This window comes from Podarcis gaigeae, assembly GCF_964106915.1.
Source record: "Podarcis gaigeae genome assembly, chromosome: 10".
NCBI classification, from domain to species: Eukaryota; Metazoa; Chordata; class Lepidosauria; order Squamata; family Lacertidae; genus Podarcis; species Podarcis gaigeae.
Genome location: NC_139686.1, coordinates 16,695,557 through 16,718,345, shown reverse-complemented (window position 1 = coordinate 16,718,345; position 22,789 = coordinate 16,695,557). Strand labels below are relative to the sequence as shown.

Here is a 22,789-nt window from a genome sequence, read left to right as displayed (position 1 = left end):
CTGCTAATGTTTCCACGTTCTTGCAGTGTTCTTTAAATTAATCCACAAAGTTCTTTCCAATCTTGATTAAATGAAATGGAGTTGAGATTTTAAATCTGAACCATCTTCCAGTTCCACATAAGCAGCTCCTAAGCATGAGATCCTAGCCCTCAACCACGAATAATCTGTATTGGCAATGATCCAGTGAAGCTGGAGACACTTCCATACTCTGTTGTAGACTTCCTCAACCTGTGTGCTGGCTGATGCTGATGGAAGTTGCCATCTGGAGAGGGGACCAGGCTAGGGAAGCTTGCTCTCTTGCTTGAAATATTCTTCTGAGGCAACAGTTGGCATCGCTCACTTTTCCAGCTTGAAAATAATCACAATAACCTTTCCGTTCAGCTTGCTCACGTTGACAGCTGCCTCCCGAAGCTTCGGTTATCAAAGTGGCTTCAAACCTTTCCGGCATTCAAGTGCCTCAGAGCTCCTGCCTGGCTCGCTGTCTCCTTTGCTCCTGAGTGGCCCTGGGGGAGACAAGGAGCTGTCCGATTTCCTATGAAGGAACCAGGAAAATCCCACAGCGGGGTGTGGCGATCACACAGGGTCCCCAGACATTTCACCGTCTATTGATCCCTGTGCCACCACTTTATTTCTTGCTGCCACCACCCAGGCCCCACCTGGTACAATATTGAGTCCAGTCAGGGTTAAATTGGAACATAAACTTCTGTTTATTTATTGCAGTTTAACAAGCGTGTGGTTTCATAAACGGTATTGGTCCATTACAATCATGGGGTGCCTATCCAGAACTATAACTTCCGCTACCTGCTCTCACTCACTAAACCACCTCTCAAATGTCTTCCTAGTTCCTAAATGTTCCTGACTCAGCTTATTTCGCTAGACTAACTCAACCTACCCACAGACTCTATTCCAAATCACTCCCACTCCAACCAACCACCCAACTCCCAATGAACTGTCCCTTTGCCCCTCCCAGAGCTGGTTTTATAGTCCCTCTGACTCCACCCCTGGGTTCTGATTGGGTAACTTGTTTAACTATTTCACCTCCAGCACTCTCATATGTTAACGTCACACAGGGATGCCTGGATCTAAATCATTTTTTGGGGGTTGCTGGTGGCACAGAGGTTTCTGGGTGGTGGTGGTGTAGATAGCTAGCTAGAAAAGGGCAAGATTTTAGATATGGGTGCATGGAACAATTTTTTAATTTTTTTAAAAAATCAAGACTCCTTGTGCTCTGCTCCCCCTTTCTTCCCACCCAGGGCAGCCCAGCTGCACCTCAGAGCTGGCACGTCACACCAGGCAGGGCCTTGACAGCGGCAGCTTCTCCTCCTCTTTGCTCTTCAGTAACCACTATCAGCTGCCCAAGGGAGGAGACAACAGAGGGACAACAGGATGCTCCCCTATATCTTCCACTGCTGCTCAAGACAAGCATGGCTCATCCCAAGCTCGGTGGTGGTGGCACTGGTGGGGAAAACAGGGACATTTCAGGATCAAATCAGAAGCCAGGGTGGTTTTTTGTAATTCTGGGTCTGTCCCTGGAAATAGGGACACTTGGAGGGTGTGGGATAGTCTGCCTCTGAAAACCAGATACTGGGAACAACAAACAGCTTAGGGAATCTACGAAATGCTGAATTAACAATACCCTTTGTATTTCATGGGACCTGTAGGCATATTTAGAGCCAAGGTCCTAATGCCCAAAGATGGCCCTGTTTTTACAAATTTTTTAGGAGGCTTCTGTTTAATTTCCTTGGCAGTTACCACGTTGACCACAGAAAGGCACAAGTATTCGGCAAACAGATTCTTCAATCAGTAAGTAACTTGTGGTTAGGATTTAAGAGCTTTTCGGTCCCGTTTGTAAACACCTGAGCCCATCATTAACAGGTCAAGGATAACTGGAGCTTTGGAGCACTTTTTATGTACCTAGGAAGGCTCAGTGTAAATACAGCAATTCATAAGAGGCAGGCCTGCGAAAGTCATGAGCCATCGGACTGAATAAAGCCTGTCAATCATGTCTCGCGGGCTGCAAGATCCCCTAGATTGTGGAATTTGAGGACTGCGAAAAGAGAAATCTTAGAGACTTCCTCTTGGGCTGCTTAGGGGCTGTTTTTGGCTCAGTGACTCATAAGTTGTGGAGGCCTGTGACAGGGAGAGAGAAACAGAGAGACAGAGGATAGAAATTCAGACTGGGTGAAAATGTCTGCCTTTCCATTTTCCCCACTACTGTATAATTTCAGGGAGCAGTGGGTGGGTGGGTGGAAAGGCGACAAAGCTGGCAGAAAATTTACCACAGACTCAGCTACATTACTAAAAAACAACAACAGCGATTTGAACGTGCTATAAACATGCAACACCAGATGGCGCCGGAAAGCAGGAAATTTTAAAACGCGATTTTCCATAGGGATATTTTCCCTTGTGTTAAAATGATCTAATTTCTGACTTATTTATAGCGTCCCCCCCGCCCCCCGAGTTTAGATCCACCCCATCAGTGGTGACAGTCTTCCCAGGAGTCATGGCAATTGCAAGCTGCCATCTTCTCTCCTAGGTGTTCCTAAAGCAAGGGGGGCGCGGAATCTCAGGCCTAGGAGCTGAATGCAGCCTTCCAAGCCTCTCTGGGCCTTGGGACTTTCTTCACACCACATACCACCCTGGCTGGCTGCCCTCTACCCAGGGCTTAGCCCTCAGTGGTCTTGCTTGAGTGTCATTGCTTGCCAGGACTGAACTCTGATACTGCCTTTTGCTTGCCTGATGGAGGGTAGGGAGGGACATGTGAGAGTGTGAAGAAAAACTTGCCCAGTGTATAAAAACAATTATATTTATTTCTACACCCCCTTTGGCCACTGGCATGTGGCTCCTGGAAAATTGCCCCGAAGGGAATGCCCTCCTCAGACTGAAAATGGTTCCCATCCTGACCTAGATTAAGGTTCTAGGCCTAGTTTTGTTCTCACAGTTTAAGACAGAGTATCTCCTTTGTCTCCAAAAATTCACAAATGAGATTCGAGCAGTTTATTTGAGTGAAATGCGAGACTAGTTTCCTGCTTTGAAAAATTATTTATGGGTTGTTGATGGGTTTTCTTTTTGCTCTTCTTCCGGTTATTTGACCCTAAAATAATGGCAAGGCCATCACAGCATATGTGCATCAGACTCCACATTGCAGCAGTTAAAAGTCAGCATTCCTGTAAAAGAAAAGAAAAGGTTTTTGAACTCCCAGAGTGTCAAATACCATCTTGCAATGAACTTAGAATCTTGATTAGACTGACACACAAGGAATTTTTATTCTCCGTGTATGATCCTGTACTCCAATTCCTAGATTCCAGTTCCATATTTTGTGGTATCTGTCATATTTAGGGCTCTGTGTCTTAATTAAGATTAACTTAACTGCTTGGACTTCTGGAGTATCCTCACTTGTATTATCTGTTTTTCCTCTCTGAGTTGAAAGTGCCCTTTCTCTAAATCACAATTCTTAATAACTATTAGCAGCAGTTGGAGCAGAACTAAATGCTTAGGAATAATACACATTTTGCTGCGAAGTCATTCGAAATCATTTATTGATTTGTGACAATTATTTATACCCCACCTTTCAGGATGCCAGTTCTCCCAAAGTATTTGGAACATGACCAGGTACTCAATGTGTGGTGTAGTGGTTAAGAGCGGTGGACCTGTAATCTGGGGAACCGGGTTCGCGTCTCCGCTCCTCCACATGCAGCGGCTGGGTGACCTTGGGCCAGTCACACTTCTCTGAAGTCTCTCAGCCTCACTCACCTCACAGAGTGTTTGTTGTGGGGGAGGAAGGGAAAGGATCTTCAATCTCCGGTCTTTAGGACTAACACCACAGTACAGAGATTTGAAACGAAGTCCTTTTCCTTGCTCTTTAAGATTAAGAGGCAGCATTTCTTCCTCCCCTCTTTTAGAGGTGGAAAAGCTGCCTTTTTGTATAAATCCTGAAGTAGATCTGTGTAGAAACTGAAGGAAAGAAGCTGGCAAGTGCTGGTTACATGTGCCCTTGCACCTCTGTATGTGCATGCATGACTATTCATGTGTGTGAGAGAGATGGAGAGGGTAGTATTCTGTGTCATGTGCTGTGCTTTTTTTCTGGGGGTACGCAGGGGTACGCATACCCCTAAACATTTTTTGAATCTAAGTTTGGCCTCATTGAGGGGCAGTATTTCAATATGAGTAGGAAAATGAGAGTACCCCTAAACATTTTTTAAAGAAAAAAAGCACTGGTCATATGTGTGATGGATGAATGTGTGACTTGTAAGTGTCCCGTGCATGGGCAAACATTGGCCACTCCAGCCACTGACCTGTGGCCCTCAAATTGGTGGCTGACCATTAATACATATCACAGATGTTCTATTTCTGAGGTGAATAAGATGCTAAAATACTTAATTGTTCCTCCACGATCTCCTTACAGCTCCTTTTAATGGTTTAGTCATAAGTTTCATCCTTATTCTAAGGTTGTAGCAGTAACATATTGGCTGCATTTGGGGGCAATAAAATACTATAATTTATTGTTACGGGAATCAGTTTACGTAAGCGTTGGTTTTGCATGCTCTTCCACTCCTTTCTCTTCCTCTGGTATGGACATGATCAGAATCTTTGCTTGCATTTCTGATTAACCACAGTTTAGTGTTACATCCAAAACTCATTTTTACACAGTCATCTAATCCTAAGCTTTTATGTCTTAGTAGATGATCTAGAACTGTTCTAACTACTTAAATAACACCACCGTTAAACATTCATTATCCTCCTCACCATTTTATTAAGAATGTTCCCATGGTGATCCTTTGAAGTCTTAACCAAAGAATATGATTCTGTATAACATTTTGCAAGTTCACTCAGTAGTTGCTTCTCCTTCCACTTTGATTCCTTCTCTTGTTTACATAGGCAAAATCAGTGTTTTCCTCTTAGCTTGTTTTGTTCTCTATGCCAAAATCTTCCCAAGTTTGTTCCCACACTAAAAAATAGTTCTGCAAAAGCCAAATTTTATCTATTTCAACCTTTATACTTATACAAATATGTCAGGGTATCATCTTTGCCTATTTTCTGCAGTGTTTTAAGCATTGTTAATCTTTTTACTTCTCTTTCCCCATTAGTTTCCTTCCATTCCTAAAAGCTGCAACAGATGCAAAAAGCCTTCTTGCAAAAACTAAAAATTAAGCACGTCTGATGTCATACAGTATTAACTTGCAAGAAGTGGTTGTATTCTTCCTTTACTTGCTTAACTCATCCACACTTCTATTTGACCCCTGATTTATAGTCATGAGTCTGAGAGGTTCCTTTTTTTTTTGTCCCATCTCTTTCCCTGAGAAAAAGTTGTGATTTACCTGACGTAGGGGCCATATTGGGACGCAGGTGGCGCTGTGGGTTAAACCACAGAGCCTAGGACTTGCTGATCAGAAGGTCAGCGGTTCGAATCCTCGCAACGGGGTGAGCTCCCATTGCTCGGTCCATGCTCCTGCCAACCTAGCAGTTCAAAAGCATGTCAAAGTGCAAGTAGATAAATAGGGACCACTCCAGTGGGAAGGTAAATGGCATTTCCGTGCACTGCTCTGTATGCCAGCTCCCTCGGCCAATAAAGCAAGATGAGCACTGCAACCCCTGAGTCGGTCATGACTGGACCTAATGGTCAGGGGTCCCTTTACCTTTACCTTTACCTTTAGGGGCCATATTCACACCCTGCAGTTAAAGAACTATTGATACTGATTTAACTATCTTATTCCCCCAGAGAATTCTGTGAGTTGTGGTTTAAGAGTGCTGGGAGTTCTTAGGAGACCCCCATCCCCCTCACAGAGCTACAGTTCTCTGAGCTGTTTGACAACCGATTGCTCTTCCCAGCAAAATTTGGGAATTGGAGCTCTGTGACTAGAATAGCGTTCTCCTAACAACTCTCAGCACCATTAACAAACCACGCTCCCATAGTTCTTTGGGGGAATCCATTATTGCTTAATGCAGTGTTTCAAATATACTGTCTGAAGGTGTGTGGAATGTGTTTTCACGTTCCCTGAGGTCAAATGATTGGGAGCTAAGGCTGTCAGCCACAGGAACAGATATTACCTTTCTTCTGCCCTCTGTGCCTGAAGAGGATTCACTAAGCTCAGTCTCCATCTCAAGCCATAAGGTTCCCAGAGTCTCTGAGACTACACTGAGCCGAGGCTCCAGGGCAATGCAACTTGGAAGTGTTTTGAAACCACCACATGGGAGTTCCTCACATGGTGATGCAATGGTTTCATGTTGTAAGTTTTTATACATTGAGTATAATGTTGAGAGTTTTCTTTTAAAAAGAGAGAGTTAGAAATGTTCTTAAAATAACGTCTTCATCAGACACGGAAAAGCAATATGGAATACCTGTTTTGCAAAAGGGTTCTGTTCCCTGTATTGCATAAGAATAAGCAAATTACATTAAATTTCACCCCAGAGGAAAGGTGAAATCCTGACAACAGTGTACCCTCCTTGCTTCTGGACTCTGTACCGAAGATGATCTATGGTGCTTCCTCATAAGAACTTTTTGAGGCTGGAAAGGCCTACATATGCATAAAAAAATAAAAAGGTTATGAGGAAAAGCTTGAAAAACCAGGGCATGCTTAGTGTTGATTCATTTAGACTGCATTTTGGGGTCAAATTCTCCCAGTTGCATAGTGTGGGGGGCACGGTGGTGGTTGCTCAGGGTGGAAATTGTTAGGGGGTACAAAATTTCAACACCCGATGCTGCCTCAATACTCATGTGTGCTTCTGTTGCTGGGCTCTGTTGAAAACAGATTCTCCATGCGAACGAGGAAGTGACCTCTTTTCTCTTCTTATCTCTGTGGCTGTGATCTCCTCGGTGATGCGGACACTGTGAGGCAGTTGTATACACGTGCCTACTCTGTTTCTTTCCCTCCCACCCACACCCTCCACACGGCCTTGGGCACTGGCAAACCATGCTACGCCACTGAACTCTCCCAAGGCAGCTTCTGACATATAGACTCATACTATATAAGCCACAATTAATTTAGAACCATAAAACAATAGAATTAATAAATAACAAGATCAGGCACTAACGCTAGACACCAATGAGATCTGGCTCAATGGATGAAAAATAAGCTGCAGAAGTGAAGGACCATCATAAAATCATAAAGAAGTGAAGGACCGCCATAAAGTAAAAGGAGGCGCAAAGAGAACACATATAAAAGGAAATGTGCAAAAAAGAGGGAGTCTGCTCACCTTTGTCTATAGGGGACATTACAGCAAGGAAGGTTCTAAAATATGGTTGGAGGACTGGAAGAGGAAGAAGAAGAAGAAGAAGAGTTTGGATTTGATATTCTGCTTTATCACTACCCAAAGGAGTCTCAAAGCAGCTAACATTCTCCTTTCCCTTCCTCCCCCACAACAAACACTCTGTGAGGTGAGTGGGGCTGAGAGACTTCAAAGAAGTGTGACTGGCCCAAGGTCACCAGCAGCTGCATGTGGAGGAGCGGGGAAGCGAACCCGGTTCCCCAGATAACGAGACTACCGCTCTTAACCACTACACCATACTGGCTCCAGGATTACAATACAAAGCCATCTAGGGAAATAGTGGTGTTCTCCCTTGCCTTCCCTTGGCTTCCTTGGAGGTCTGCTGGGAAATAGTTATGTACTTGATGTACTGGTTTGGCCTATCCAAAGGCAGGTGGCTCCAGTCAGGCTCGCGCAGTTGTACATTAAGGGCTGTGGAAAGGCCTATTCCCCACGAGGCAAAAAGGGTACCTCTCTCGAGTATGTGATTTATGCGCCAGATGTGACTCTGCCGCGATGCAGGTGTGACCAGCTTGAGCTGAAAGGCAATTCTGGAAGGAGACAGATTGCCTCATTATGTAATCAATGTAAATTATGGCTTGACTTTTACATGTGTAGAGTATAAAGCTAACACGCACCACTTGCGCCGGCCGTTTCCGAGTGTACATGAAAGAGAACCTGTGCTCGTCAGGCTTCCAGGAAAAGCATATGGGTATAATGCACCAATTCAGCATTCATAAAAATATATGAGACCTCTGCTGAGGACAGGGTCCTGAAGGCAATTTCAGAATTCCACCCAGATGAAGTCACGGATTGTTGCAAATAGAATATTAATGCCCTTTCCTTCTTTATTCTGTGTAATGTTAATTAGGAGGTAAAGCATCAGCTGAATGTGGCATGCCTTGCTTTTCTAACATGCTCTGGGATCTCTCGAATTTATCTTCAGTTCCCATGCTCTCTGACAAGGCACACAAAAAATATGACAGTGCAAATCTAAACAGTGCTAAACAGAAGCTTCTGAAGCAGTGGCAGGGTGCTGCCAAGCTGGTATGAACCTCCTTAGAAGGCAACAGAACACTTTTTTTTATTTTTATAAAGGCACTATGAACATATAGGGGCTCATTCCACAGGCCTTAATGCACAGCAGCCACCCACCTGTGTGATGCTTGTTTCTGCTAGGCCGGAGACCCAACAGCCGCAACTAAGGGAGCTGCAACTGATTTGGGAAAAGGCACATCCCTTCATACAGGCTTGCTTTATTTCCCTATTGCAGGGGTGGGCAACCTGTGCCCCCCACAGACGTTGTTGGGGCTATGCCTCCCACCACCCCTGACCATTGGCCATGCTGCCTGGAGTTGACGGAAGGAAGTTAAGAGTCTAACAGTGTCTGGAGTGCCATGGGTTCCTTATCCTGGTCCCATTCCCTGTGGTCCAACAGGTTTTGACCAAAAGCAAAAGTGAGATGAGGCTACTGACCATAAACAGCTATCTTTTCTTAAACCAGCTTTAGCTGTCTGGAAAAATAAAATAAAACAGAACTAAAACCCCCCACTATTGTCCATCTCTAGTCTCAATTACATTAATAGCAGAGTGAGTATTAGGCTTCAATCCTAAGCATATGTACTGGCCACAAGCCCTTTGAGCTCCATAAGCTTTGCTTTTTCTGATAGACATGTTTGTATAATTGGACTGTTGAGATGCACCCCAAAATGAAATACTTGTTTAACCTTGGAAATATTACGATGCATAATTTGTAGTCTGTGCTTGTTTTCTCTCTGTTGTGACTCTGTTGTTGAGTAGCTTGGTGGATTCTCTTCACAATACAAACAGGTGTGTGTTGCTAAAACTGCTGCAAAACACTCTGCTCCTGTTACAGATATTGGTGTGAATTTGTAGCCCTTGGGAAAGCTACGTTTGGGGAAGGGCTGTAGCTCAGCAGTAGAGCAGATAACTTGTGGAGAAGGTCCTAGGTTCAATCAACGTAGAGCATGAGGAGATGCGAGTTGGAAAAACTGGAGAGTCTCGCTCAGTTAGTGTGTGGATTAATGGTCCAGGCAAGCCTGTGTTCCTATGTACATTTCTCCAATGGCCATAGCAGGGATGGCCTAGTCTTCATTATTACACAGACAACTCCCTGTTTGCATGGGATAGGCACATGCGCAACTGCTGACATGTGCGCCTTTCAGTTCGCATGGGGGTGGGGTAGGCATTATGCGCACCCATCGGACACACACGGTGCCTCAGAACACAACCCCTGAGTAAATGGGGAGTTGCCTGTACCGGGTTTTCACAATTTAATTCTTGTCTTAGTTTAACATAAAGCAATAGAAACAGTTAGAAGATAAGCTTTCAGTTTATTCTTTAAAATGGTATTTAAAGAAAAGAAAGCATATATACTCACGCCCACATTGAACTGATCGTTTCTTTGGCTTGCCTCTTGGCCTAGGTGCTTAATGCTGTAGAATAGTCCCTAAGCCAGTTTGACATAGAGGCATAGCTTCTTCTTGAGTTAGAATTCCAACCCTGGGTTACTGGGGACTTCCTTCTTGTTGTGCTGAGAGGGGAGGCAGAAATCAGAGCAGGGTTAGCACCAGTGGTTGGACAGGTCAGGCTCTGGCCACAATGGATGATCCAGGGGAGTGTGACTGGGCTGGTCACACCAGTCACAGATCATCTGGGGTGCTACAGCAGGCACTGCGACTATGATGTCCAACAGAAGATGGTGGATTTTGGGGGTGCCACTGAAATTTGAGGTCCCAAAGTTCATCACTTCTGGCCGAGGCCCCCAGTAGCTCAGAAGAGCCCTTCACTGGCATAACCCAACTTGGCCACTACTGCCGTCTCCACTGGGACCCAAGATGGCTGTTTTAGAAGGGGGTAGGTGACGGCGCTGCTTTTGAACAGGCCTGTTGTCTTTGTCCTAGACAGCATCTTAAAAAGCAGAGACATCAGCTTGCCAACAAAGGTCCATATAGTTAAAGCTATGGTTTTCCCAGTAGTAATGTATGGAAGTGAGAGCTGGACCATAAAGAAGGCTGATCGCCGAAGAATTGATGCTTTTGAATTATGGTGCTGGAGGAGACTCTTGAGAGTCCCATGGACTGCAAGAAGATCAAACCGATCCATTCTGAAGGAAATCAGCCCTGAGTGCTCACTGGAAGGACAGATCCTGAAGCTGAGGCTCCAATACTTTGGCCACCTCATGAGAAGAGAAGACTCCCTGGAAAAGACCCAGATGTTGGGAAAGATGGAGGGCACAAGGAGAAGGGGATGACAGAGGACGAGATGGTTGGACAGTGTTCTCGAAGCTACCAGCATGAGTTTGACCAAACTGCGGGAGGCAGTGGAAGACAGGAGTGCCTGGCGTGCTCTGGTCCATGGGGTCAGGAAGAGTCGGACACGACTAAACAACTAAACAACAACATGATGTGGCACCTGTAAGAGTGCCAGTTCTGCAGGCTGAGGCAGCCAAGTGGGCACATATGGGGTAAGGTGATTGTTGATCTATATAACCTTCTCTGCTACCTACCAAGAGTTCAAAACTGGTAGGGGCATTTTCCAAGCAATAAAACCAAAATGGGAAGCTCGGTCCTGTGGAGCTGAGGTGGCACACAATGTATCTGATTTTATCTCTGTTAAATGAAGCAAAACCTCTGGGCTTTGCTCCATTTAGGGAGCAGAGCCAAAGGCTGCTGCCTGTGCCATCCTAATCTAAACAGCTGCAATTCAGCCAAGCAGTTATTTTCTTTTTGTAAGAGTGGCCCCTGGTCCCAAGGAGTACTTTTGCCTTGAAATGTGAACTGAATCAAATGTATCCCCCTCCCACCTTTATTCTCTATAAATCACACTGCGACTTACAACAACCTACAAGAATAACAGTATGCTTCTATGCATGCCTACTCTGGAGTAAGCCCCACTGAGTTCAATAGCACTTGCTCCCTGGTAATTATGCATAAGATTACAGCCTAAATCTCCCTGAGAACCCCCCTCCCGATAGCAGCCTATTCCAACCTCTGTGTTTGCCAACTGCAGTGAGAAGAACCAGTTTATAGACTGTTTGCCTTCAGAGCACCTCAGCAGTGGTGATTTGTATTTGGAAACACCCCAAACTTCTCTCACTCTGAAGAAAATATATGATTTTTATCTTGGGTGTTTCTGCGCTGCTCCATTCTGCCTGCTCTGCAGTCTGCATTCCATTTAGCACAAGTGTTGAAATGCAAAGCCACTAAAGAGTTTTATGCAAGTGCCTGTATGAAAATTATATTATTTATTAGCACATATGAAGCTGGGAACCAGAAGCGTGATGAGGGGTGGGGGAGAGTGATGGGGGCGCCTGGCCTGGGCACAGTCTGGTTAGGGGTGCTAGCTGAAGGTACTAAAGCTCATGTAATACGTTGACAGTTATTGCATAAATTAACTTCACTAGCAGATTCTGTATTTTTTTGTTTGTTTGTATGGAACATGTTTTCAAGATGGCAGATGAGAAGCGAGAGACCAGCTTCCTCGGAGGTTTAGTGAGGCCAGCAGGCCGGGCAGAAGAGTGCATATTGCATCTTCTCAGTGGTGTTTGCTGCCTAGCAAACCTCCCATTTTAATACTGCCACTGGGAGAGATGAAGATTGGAGACACCAGCTTGGTTCACACGTAGCACTAAGTCAAATTGTGGCTTAGTGCAAAGGCAAAAACATGCAGGTTTCAGAGAGGAGACAGTAACCGCTTAATCTGGTCCTGCTTCTGGCGTGATGCTGCGAGCTAAGACACACTTTACTTATCATAGCATCCAAACCCTAGGCTCAAGGTTTGTCTGGAAGAGAGAAACCATGGACGACAAACCATGGCTTACCTCACAACAGTGCAGCAGCAGCAGCAGCAAGACTGGAGGAGAAGCAAAATGGCTGTCATTTCCTCTCTGGAAACCTGCTTTTTTGCCTGCTCAAGCTAAGCCACGGTTTGGCTTAGTGGGGTATTTGGACTGAACCACTGAAAACCAGTAGCCAGCAAATATTTTGCAGAATAGCTGATGGTGAACAGGAGCAGTATGCTGGGAGAACTTTTTTTAAAAAAATTAAGCAGAAGGCTATTTCTTTCTATGATTATGGGATTTAAAGATCCACAAACTCACTCTGGTGTTTGTTCCTAGGGGTGTTGGAAAATGGAATTTTGAAACTGACCTAGGATAGTTCTGATGCTGTTAGAAGCAACATGCTTTAAATAATAATAATAATAATAACAACAACAACAACAACAACAACAACAACAACAACAACAACAATAATACCCTGCCCATCTGCCACTACATATCAGAGAAGCACCATCTCTACTGGCTTTTCAGTGCCCATTGAAAAGTCTCCCCTTTTCAGCAAACTTTCCAAGTGGAAATTTTAATCCAAGTCCATCTGCATTCAATTTGATAGTGCTTTCATATCTGCTGATATTTCTGTGATTTTATTTTATTTTTTGGTTAATTGCTTCATAGCCCAACCCCCTGCAATGCATGAATCTTTTTTGTCTGACATGGGATTAAGAGTCTCATGCTCTACCAGCTGAGCATTAAAAAATCTACCTGCAACTCTGCAGTGGGGAACCCTACGCTTCTTAGAGAAAAATCAGGATACAAATGTGATGGATAAATAAATAAATAAATAAATAGATAAAAACAGCTGGAAATTCACAGTTGAACCCTCTGAATGCATCCATCTGAGAATCTTCAAAGCTGTGGTGACAAGAACTGTTGCCATTTCACTCTTACTTCTAAAGTACTTGCTGGCCTTGGTGAAATTACAAAAAAACAAAAAAACAAACAAAAAACAGTCAGTAAGGTAACTTATTGACTGGTTTCTCTCTGTCTTTTCTAAATCATTCTTTTCACACTCTCCTGGCAAAACCCCACTATGAATAATTCTTGCTCTCCCGGAGAAATTTGCCCATCTTGTCTTTCAACCCCTCCCTGCACTGATACATGCCTTTCAGAGCACATTTTATAGCTAAGGGTGAAGACATGGGGGAAAAGCAGGGAAAACGGGAAGCTGAAATGTAATCGGAAAAATATTTGTGCTTCAAGGCCCACCACAGTTTTCTTACTAACGCCAGCTTCCCTGAGGATTCCCAGACGCAGCCACGCCTCAAGGATACAGCTCTGATAATCTTAGGGAAACTGACTTAAAAGAGATGTGGGTACTGTATTGTGTTTTTGTTTTTTAAGCTACAGATCTATGGCTACCTCAGTACTAAGCTGTGCTCATGTTGTGGAGAAAGAAAAAGAAACAGGTGAGCTTGAGCTGCAAATTAGATGTTAGATGCTGTTATCTGTACTAAATGATGGTCAGATAGAAGAGAGGTTTGCTCCCTTTGGATTGCTTCATGGGTTCCAAGCTGTGGACATCACCCTCTGTTAGAAAGGAGTCGTGAATTTCACTGTCTGGAACGGAAACGCTGGACACTCTCTAGACCAGCATCAAAGTGAAACCTGAACTCATGTCATTTGCCAAAGTGAATGCAGATACTTGACAAATATACGCCAGCTGTCCAGGTTTAGTGCCAACATACCTGTTTGCTAAGAACCAGTTAACAGCAGGCGACAGTATTCTGGAATCAGTGGTGGGAGACGAGAAACAGTGGCAACGTACCAGGTAATTGAAATGCAAGGTTTTGAGGGTCAGTTCCCGCTGGGTGCAGGCCATGGAATCATCACAATGAAAGGCACCTGGACATAACCTGTTTTCGCATGATTTCTCCATATGTGCATACTGACAAGCGAACCTTGTCAGCATCAGATTTGACATTTGAAACAGCCCTAAGGGGTGTGGAACTGGCAAGTGGACCTTGAAGCTGGTGAGCAACCACTGTCTGTGTGAACTTGGACCTCACAACCCTCTCCAGGTCCAGAAGGACATGTAGTGTCAACCCAGTCCAACTGGAAGGTGGTATGAAGCCCATTAGTTGTTCCCAGGACTTCACACGGACAGCAGAACAATGAGGCCTTCTTGCTACACTTCAGTCTTAGTGTATGTTGTCACCCACTGGCACCCTGAGCTGGGAAGATTTGTTCAGATGTGGTTAACCACAGTCCTGGATGGGTCTTGAAACTACCCCACTGCTAGCTTGAAGCAGAGATTTTGTGGGGTTAGGAAATGTATGTGCAGCATTCTATGCCTTTGAATACCAGGTGCTGCGAATCACAAGTGGGGAGTGTGACTGTTGCGTTTAGGTCCTGCTTGCGGGCTGCCCATGGACCTCTGGCTGGCCACTGTGTGGGCAGCACTAGATAGGCCATTGACTTGGTCCAGTGTGGCCATTCTTAGGCACTCAGAGGGGGAGTGGCTTAAACAGCATCTCTTCCTGTTTCCTCCCAGCTCTAAGCCCTGCATTACTAATAGACATTTCTCTAGGTGAGGAGTGTTTGGCTTACATCAGGGAATGGGAGAAAGGTTTCAATACCTCCTCTCAGATAATTGTTTCTGATCTTCAAAACAGCCCCCAAGGGGCTACTAATTTGCAAAACGAAAAAGCACGGGGAGATCCTAATTTTAGATATCCCAGAGCCTTGTTTGGTGTGGCCTTTCAGCTTCTGCTTTCTGGAAGAAGGTACAGGGTTAGAAAGACTAGGACTAGCCGCCTAAGAAACAGTTTCTATCCAAATGCAATTTTGGTTTTAAACACAGTGTAAGGTAGTCTCTGTAAGGACGCGGGTGGTGCTGTGGGTTAAACCACAGAGCCTAGGACTTGCTGATAAGAAGGCTGGCAGTTCGAATCCCCGCGATGGTGTGAGCTCCCGCTGCTCGGTCCCTGCTCCTGCCAACCTAGCAGTTTGAAAGCACAAAGTGCAAGTAAGTAGATAAATAGGTACCGCTCCGGCGGGAAGGTAAACGGCATTTCCATGTGCTGCTCTGGTTCGCCAGAAGCGGCTTAGTCATGCTGACCACATGACCCGGAAGCTGTATGCCGGCTCCCTCGGCCAATAAAGCGAGATGAGTGCCGAAACCCCCGAATCGGCCATGACTGGACCTAATGGTTGGGGTCCCTTTACCTTTACCTTTAAGGTAGTCTCTATGGGAGTATATTATATTTAATTATGGGGTATCAGAGTTTTAAGGGGGCCAACCAGGCTGGGATAGCAGGCTTGTTGGTTTTTGAATGTCTCATGTAGATTTTTTTCAATTTCATTGTTCTGTATGGGACAATGACAAGAAAGATTATCGTATTGTATCATGGTGCTGCCAGCCACTGGGCAAGCATAGAAAACAGTACTTTGCAGATTGGAGGCTACCTAGAAGGAGAGGCCACTGAAGCAAGACTTGTCAAATGGCATTAATACCCTCTCCCTTACCTTCTTGAGTGCTGTCTTGCATTCCTGATTTGTTTGATAAAGCACATACCAGAAATGTAAAGAACTTCCTGTGCAGTGATGACCTTAACCCCCACCTCCATGATCACTTCCTGTGGTAGCAGCATGAGGGCTCTAGATGGCCTGACCTGGTTTAGGGCACCTATTCTTCGGATAAGAGTTTGGTTTTGGTCATCTGCTGGGTATAGTTGTCTAGGGATGGGAGAGGAATTATGTCTTCATTTCAGTGCAGACCTACCTAATTCACAGGAACCAAAACACAGATATTCTTCAACATCCACCAATCTCTGAATTGTGTGATGCAATTCTTCAAAAAAAGTGTACAACAGCACACATATGAGGGGAAATTTTTGTGTAAAAATGAATACATTAGTGAACGTAATTACAGAAATTTATGAAATTGCATACAAAAATGCCAACAAATTTTTATGAGGTCTTCTCTCCCGCCCCATCTGCAAGCTGATTAGGTATTTGGACAAGCAGACTTCACACTGGGAAAATGAAGATCTGAGAGAGCCTGAAATTGATCCATCCATTCATAGTTTTGTCTCAGAGGCCAATTGTGCCTTGTCCTTGTTTTGGCCTTTTTGGGTGCAGAGGGATGCAACTGTTTCCTCCTAAGGTACACTCTGGGTTTTCTGTTAAACACTTGCACAAGGAAAGAAAGAATACCCTTCGTTGGTTGAGAGGAAGATCAGAAGAACAAAGACGTGTTCTTTGACATGTAAATTTGTTATCCAGGAATGTTTTGGCTGAGTTGGGGTGGAGAGATTTGGGGAATATGGAAGCCGTTGTCATGTCGCCTCTGCCTGCTGTCCAACCATCACACTCAAAACCTGGCAGTACGAAACAGACTACAACTCCACTTTTTATTTTTAATATACTAGATAAACATTGTTCTGTGGTGACCATGGCATCAGTCCAACAGGCCTTATTAAGTCAAAACTCCCCTTGGAGATTTCACTGGGTATATTGAACTCCAAGACAGACTAACATCTTTTTTTTTTCTTCCTGTAATGGAAACAGAAATTTCACACGTTATTCTCACGACAGGATATATGGCAGAAAACTGCACAAAGAACCTCGGCATTCTGTATCCTGTATCAATTCACGGGTAATAATATTTAGAAGTCTTAAAGCCCTCTCTGGGAGGGAGAAAAAAGTAAAATAATTTTGGCTGCCTCTCAGTAAAGTGCAAGTTGATAAAATGCTCAGAAAATATTATATGTCCGCACATGTATTTTATCTTGACAGGCTCTGTGCAGTGGAGAGTCACACAGCAGAGTCTTGCAGCCAAGTTGGAAGAAAAGAATGTTTTTCTTACGAGATTGTATTTGAGGTGGACTCTGGGCTTCTCCTAGAGAATGCCAGGTTCTGGAATCTTCTTTTCTAGCCCAGACTTTCTGGTGACTTACGTTAGCATAGTATTACAGTGGTCAGTGGAATGAACTTCAGCCTAACCACAATGAAAACTAATTCTTATTGAAATAGCACTTATGGTGAAATTTATGGCCACAATATCACAATTCTTTAAAAGGACGCTCTTTTTCTATCACCCCTTATGGCTGCTTTGGAGGGGAAGGAAGAGACTGGCCTCCCTTCCCCTCTGAAGTGATGGGACATCCCTCATGAGGAGGGATGTGTCATTCCTCGTGTCAGACGTCCCCTCACAGGAGATGACAATATGTGGTGCCAACGCTGACTGGCTTGGTTTTTGTAGACTGGCGTAGCCCATCTCAGCCACGTGTAGAAACCTTTTCCTATCCTCTTCTGCCTTAACCCCACTGGCCTCTCACAGTGTCTGTAGAGTGAAGACTACTTTAATGATGATAATGAACATAGGTGTATGATGGGAAGATATGCATCATTATGAAGAGTGAGATGGAGAAGAACTGGGGAAAAGCACCATCTATGGCAGGTTCTTGGGAGAGATCCACATGCATCTCTGCATGCTGTGTGATCCATGGGAATATGTTAACAGAGGCTACCATTGTCCTCATTTCAGAAACAGGGTCACTTTTGCCCTCCGTAATGGTGATCAGACATGTTGTAGTTTGCCGATGGTAGTTGTTTGCTTACATGCAGGAAAGCAAAGTTACGTTATCAGGGTCACATGATTGGAATGGGGCCAGAGTTGCCCCTGATGGCCTCGGTTTCTCCCCCCTTTCTCATCAGTGTTCCTATTTGCCAGCCTACCCCATGGCTAAGTGGGACAAACACTGACAGCCAAGGCAACTTCTGTTTGCATAGTCCTCCCCAGGGCCTTGGTCAGAATGTGAGGATATTGGAGATTGGCATACATATTTATAGACCACTGTCTCACAAAGCATCAGAGTGGTGTAAAGTAGCATAAAAATCCATGGATGGATGGATGGATGGATGGACAGATAGATAGATAGATGATAGATAGATATAGATAGATAGATGATAGATAGGTAGATGATAGATATAGATAGATAGATAGATTGATCACCTCCTCCGTAAAGACCACAAAACATAATGTAGGTCTGGGTAACCTATGTATTGCTCTCAGATTCATACACTTTTGTGGTCTGTAATAAGGCATGTTCTTTGTGGATGGGAAGAATAGCTTTTCTTCTCTGGTGAGTGTTTTTGGGGTGTGTTTGTAAGAATCTGTCCAATAGGCCCAGAACCGACATAACTAATGCAATTCTGTTTCTGAGCTGTCAGTATCAATATAGACTGGATCAGATGTTGCGTGTTATTCCCCCTCCCCATTTGTCTTTTTATTTTTTTAAACGTTCAATAAAACCTGACTTTTGAAATCTGCTTTTTAAAAGATGTTGTTTTCGAATAGCGTAACACTGACTCCCTTTCCCTCCGTCCCTCACCCCACCCTGCCTTTGACAGATGGGGGAAGGAGGCAGCCAGAAGGAGTGAGACATACTGGGCCCAGTTCCAGCAGTTGAAAAGATACCCTGGAACAGGATGTATGCGCAAATACCCACTCAGCAAACATGTAACATATTGATATATTTAAGAGGCTGAAGATTAGGACTATCCAGCCACCACTGGGAGTGGCCCTGTTTCCCTTTGTTTACAGTTTCAGTCCTATGAGTTGAAAGCTTTAAGGAAAAGTTTTATCTACTTATCAAATATTAGAATTTATGCGCTCTCTCTCTCTCTCTTTGGCTGAAGTACTTTTGGAGGAGTTGACATCTTGAAGTCTGCATGTTTGCTTGTTTGTGTTAGCTTAGCAGTTGTCAAAATTATCAAGTGGTCTTATCTGGTACTTTGTCTACTACTTTTCTTGCTTCCTTAATTTTGCTTCCTAGGAGAATTTATAACAACAAAGGGTCCAACAGGAAATATATATATTTTTTTGTTAGTGGCCTCGAGACCCATCACTGAATGACGTTTCCTGAGGTTTCCTTGCCTGGGAGCCATGGCGCAGGCTTGAAATTAGTTTGAATTTGTAATGCCGATATGGTCAGGTGATGCTTTTGTGTGAATCCCCACCCATGGTGAAAGATTTCCGCTGTGATGACTTCACAAGCTTTGCCATTTGGTGATTTGCACACTGCACCAGAAACAGTTCTTATGTTATGCTTAAACCAGGGGTAGGGAATCTGTGGCCCTCCAGAATTTGGGGGATTACAACTCCCACCATCCCCAAGCATTCATCATGCTGGCAGTCCCATCATGCTGGGAGTGGGAGTCCAACAAGTTCTCCATCACTGATTTAAAGGGGAAGCCCACTCACTTAAATTGAATGATGGTTAGTCAACTGATTTGCCTGTTCCCGTGAGTCAAAGAGATATCAAAGACACAACTTTTCAGAAACCAATTGGAACGGCAAGGGGGTACGTAAAACTTGGGGGTGCTGTAAATGTAATCTTGAGCTTTGATGGGAAATGGTGGCCACTTCTCATTCTAAGCCCCTTTTGTCGTTAAAGCTTGTAGAACTTTAATTAGAACCTGCTGGATTTTGGAAGAAGCATTTCAGCAAAATACTGCAACATAGGTCTCAAAATCCACATAGGTCTCAAAGCAGGCCTCAAAGAAGCACGTGTTTCCAAAAAAACCCCAAAAGTTTTGTTATGTTTAGAACATTCTTGGGATGTTGGTCTTTCATCACAGAATACAGTTGTAAGGGACATTTTCAAAATGTTGATGCAACACCAGGATATTTAGTATGTTGCTAGTTACTAATCTACTGCTTTTGCCAGAGAACCACATTCATTTTACTCTGAACAGATAATTTGATTTTATGTTTATTACTGAATGTCCAGTCTCTCTCTATTACATCTGTTATTGATAAATTGCTTTATGAATGTCCTATATATATATATATATATATATATAAAACTGGCCAATTGGCCAAACAGTATAAGTGAGGCCTCGTTTTCATAGATAGCAGATTAAATTATAAATCTGTGTCTGGAATGTACGACTGCAGACTTAAAGGGGGAATCACATGACTGAATATCATTTGTACAACATAAAATATATAATATTATATGTAAAAGACTATATCTGTGGCAAATGGATACATTCTTTAAGAAAAAAACAAAGCAAAAACATTCCAAAACAGTTAAAACATTCTAAGAACAGTTAAAATTAAAAACATCTAAAAGCAGTTACAGTTAAAAACATTGTTGCATGCAATGATATTGGGGTTGTCAGGAACAGTATTCTTAAGCCACTCGATGCCTGGGTAAGCAGGAATGTTTCTAATTCCTCCCAAAAGTTAATGATGATGAGGACAGAAACATCTCCCTTGAGAGGGCACTCCACAACTGAGGAACCATCACTGAAAAGGCCCTGTCACAGGCCAGTGGCAACTGGGCAGCCCCTGGTGGTTGTGCCACCAACAAGGCCTCATGTGGCTTAGCCTGGAATAGAGGAGACTGAGAGGGGATATGATAGTCATCTTCAAATATCCAAATAGCTGTCCCATGGAGGATAGAGTAAGCTTTTTTCCTGCTCTGAAGGCTAGGACCTGAACCAATGGATTCAAGTTATAAGAAAGGAGATTCTAATTAAACATCAGGAAGAACTTTCTGATAGTAAGAGCTGTTTGACAATGGAACTGACTCCCTCAGGAAGTTGTGGACTCTCCTACCTTGGAGGTTTTTAAGCAGAGGTTGGATGGCCATCTGTCCTAGATGCTTTATTTGATATTCCTGCATTGCAGGGGGTTGAATTAGGGGACACTCAAGGTCCCTTCCAACTCTATGATTGTAGAATTGTAGAATTCTATGACTCTGTATAAGGCAGCTTCCTAGTACAGTGGTTCCTCGGGTTAAGAACTTAATTCATTCTGGAGGTCCGTTCATAACCTGAAACTGTTCTTAACCTGAAGCACCACTTTAGCTAATGGGGCCTCCTGCTGCTGCCACAGTGCCGGAGCACGATTTCTGTTCTTATCCTGAAGCAAAGTTCTTAACCCGAGGTACTATTTCTGGGTTAGCGGAGCCTGTAACCTGAAGCCTATGTAACCTGAAGCGTATATAACCCAAGGTACCACTGTCTGATAAAAAAAAAGTGGTTATAGAGAGCTGTCACTTAGTACCAATGGTGTATATTACATTAGATCAGCTTTTTGTTCATAATGATGCCCATTTTTTGTTGATTATAGCTGCATCTCCGCTTGAACTGATGTCGTCGGTAGGGTTCCCATATTTTGAAGAGCAAAAAAAGAGGACACATTTGTCAGCTTCTACTTTTAACTACGGATCATGACGACTCCTCTCATTTAACATATCCATGAAAAAGAGGATGTGTCCTGGGAAAAGAGGACATATGGCAACCCTATATAGCCTATATTTTATCTTTACACTAATGGAGGAAAATAACAGAACCAAGGTATCCAGGATATATTCGACTCAAAGTACTCCTGCTAGGTTCTGCTCTAGGGGAAAGTTGTATGCTGCTTTAAGAGATGCCAAGAGTCAAGTTCAAACTGCTATGCAATGTTTATCAACCCTTTTTAATGCCTTGATGCTGGGTTGATAACACAAAAGGAACATTCCTGCCAAATACCTGATTTTTCAAAGAATGGTATTTCATGGAAGGGAGACCTCTCCGTTGCATTCTGCAGAGTTCACAGACCTCTGCAGTTTATTTTAAGAGATCGGCATTTGTTTGGCCTAGTTTAATGTCAGTTATCTAATCAGAAGCAGACACACAACATCTTAGGCTGCGAAAGATACCGAGGAATGTACTAAGAACTTCAAAGGGGAAAGTAAGAGTTCAGTACCCATCTTAACGGTGAGACCCCTTGCAACCCATCTCCCCCTTCTCTACTTAATTAGGTTTTGGGTTTTTTAAAAAATCAGTTTATCAGCAGCTATATTTCTTCTGCGTGAATCACAGCTAACAGAACTGCAGTTAAGTCAGCTTTGCTTATACCAAGACAATCAACGTTAAGAGGTATTACCATCGCCTCCACTTCTGATGCTTAGCAGTCAGTGCTGATGCATACGTAGTGAATAGTGTCTGTGCACAAGTGGACAAAACATCTTTAGGAGAAAACCCTAAAGTAGTGGGGAAAGGGCACTGCAAACCAATCCAACGAGGACCAAGCATGCTCAATGGCCATGGGGCAGAGGCAGGGGATCCCAGAATACTGAGTGGGAGGGGGAATGCAATGGAGCATCTGGAGGAGGGTGTGTCTGGCCGACGGAGACAGTGGACAGGTGCAACCTGTTGCTGCAGATCCCATTTTTATTCACCGGCATTGGACGAAGCAGCATTGGTTATGCTGGACAGAAACCAACCACCATATGTTTTTCCCATAGTCTCAGGCTGAGGACTCTAGGACAGTGGGGTTTCAGACGCATCATGCACCTGCCATTATGTAAGCCTGCTAGTGCTGTCACTGCAGAGGGCCTTGCCTGCTCAAGGAAGGGGATGGAGGCGCATGTGACATAAGCATATATATATATATATATATATATATATATATATATATATATATATAATCAATCATTTTATGTTCACAACCACCCTGGGAGGTGGGTTAGGCTGAGAGAAAGTGACTTGCCCAAGTCCACCCAGTTCCACTGACCTTCTTCAGGTGTATCTGAAGAAGTGTGCATGCGCATGAAAGCTTATACCCAGAACAAACTTAGATGGTCTCTAAGGTGCTACTGGACAATTTTTCAATTTATTTTGACTCCGTCAGACCAACACGGCTACCTACCTGAATCTAGACTCACTGACCTTATCTATTTA

The 22,789-nt window shown here is 43.9% G+C and overlaps 2 protein-coding genes across 13 annotated transcripts in view; both read left to right on the top strand.

The window, feature by feature from the left end:
• The window catches only part of LOC310826186 (tigger transposable element-derived protein 1-like), a 1,677,490-nt gene that overhangs the window by 1,426,656 nt on the left and 228,045 nt on the right, over window positions 1-22,789 (top strand). The window lies entirely within an intron of this gene.
• CALD1 (caldesmon 1) overlaps window positions 1-22,789 on the top strand; it is a 181,645-nt gene that overhangs the window by 9,487 nt on the left and 149,369 nt on the right. The window contains exon 1 of one of the 12 annotated variants that reach the window (XM_083700188.1): window positions 1,754-1,803. The exons of the other annotated variants lie outside the window; for them this stretch is intronic. The gene's annotated coding sequence lies outside the window, so the exon portion shown is untranslated. Of the gene's footprint in view, window positions 1-1,753; window positions 1,804-22,789 lie in introns of those variants that run through there. 12 annotated transcript variants of the gene reach the window in all.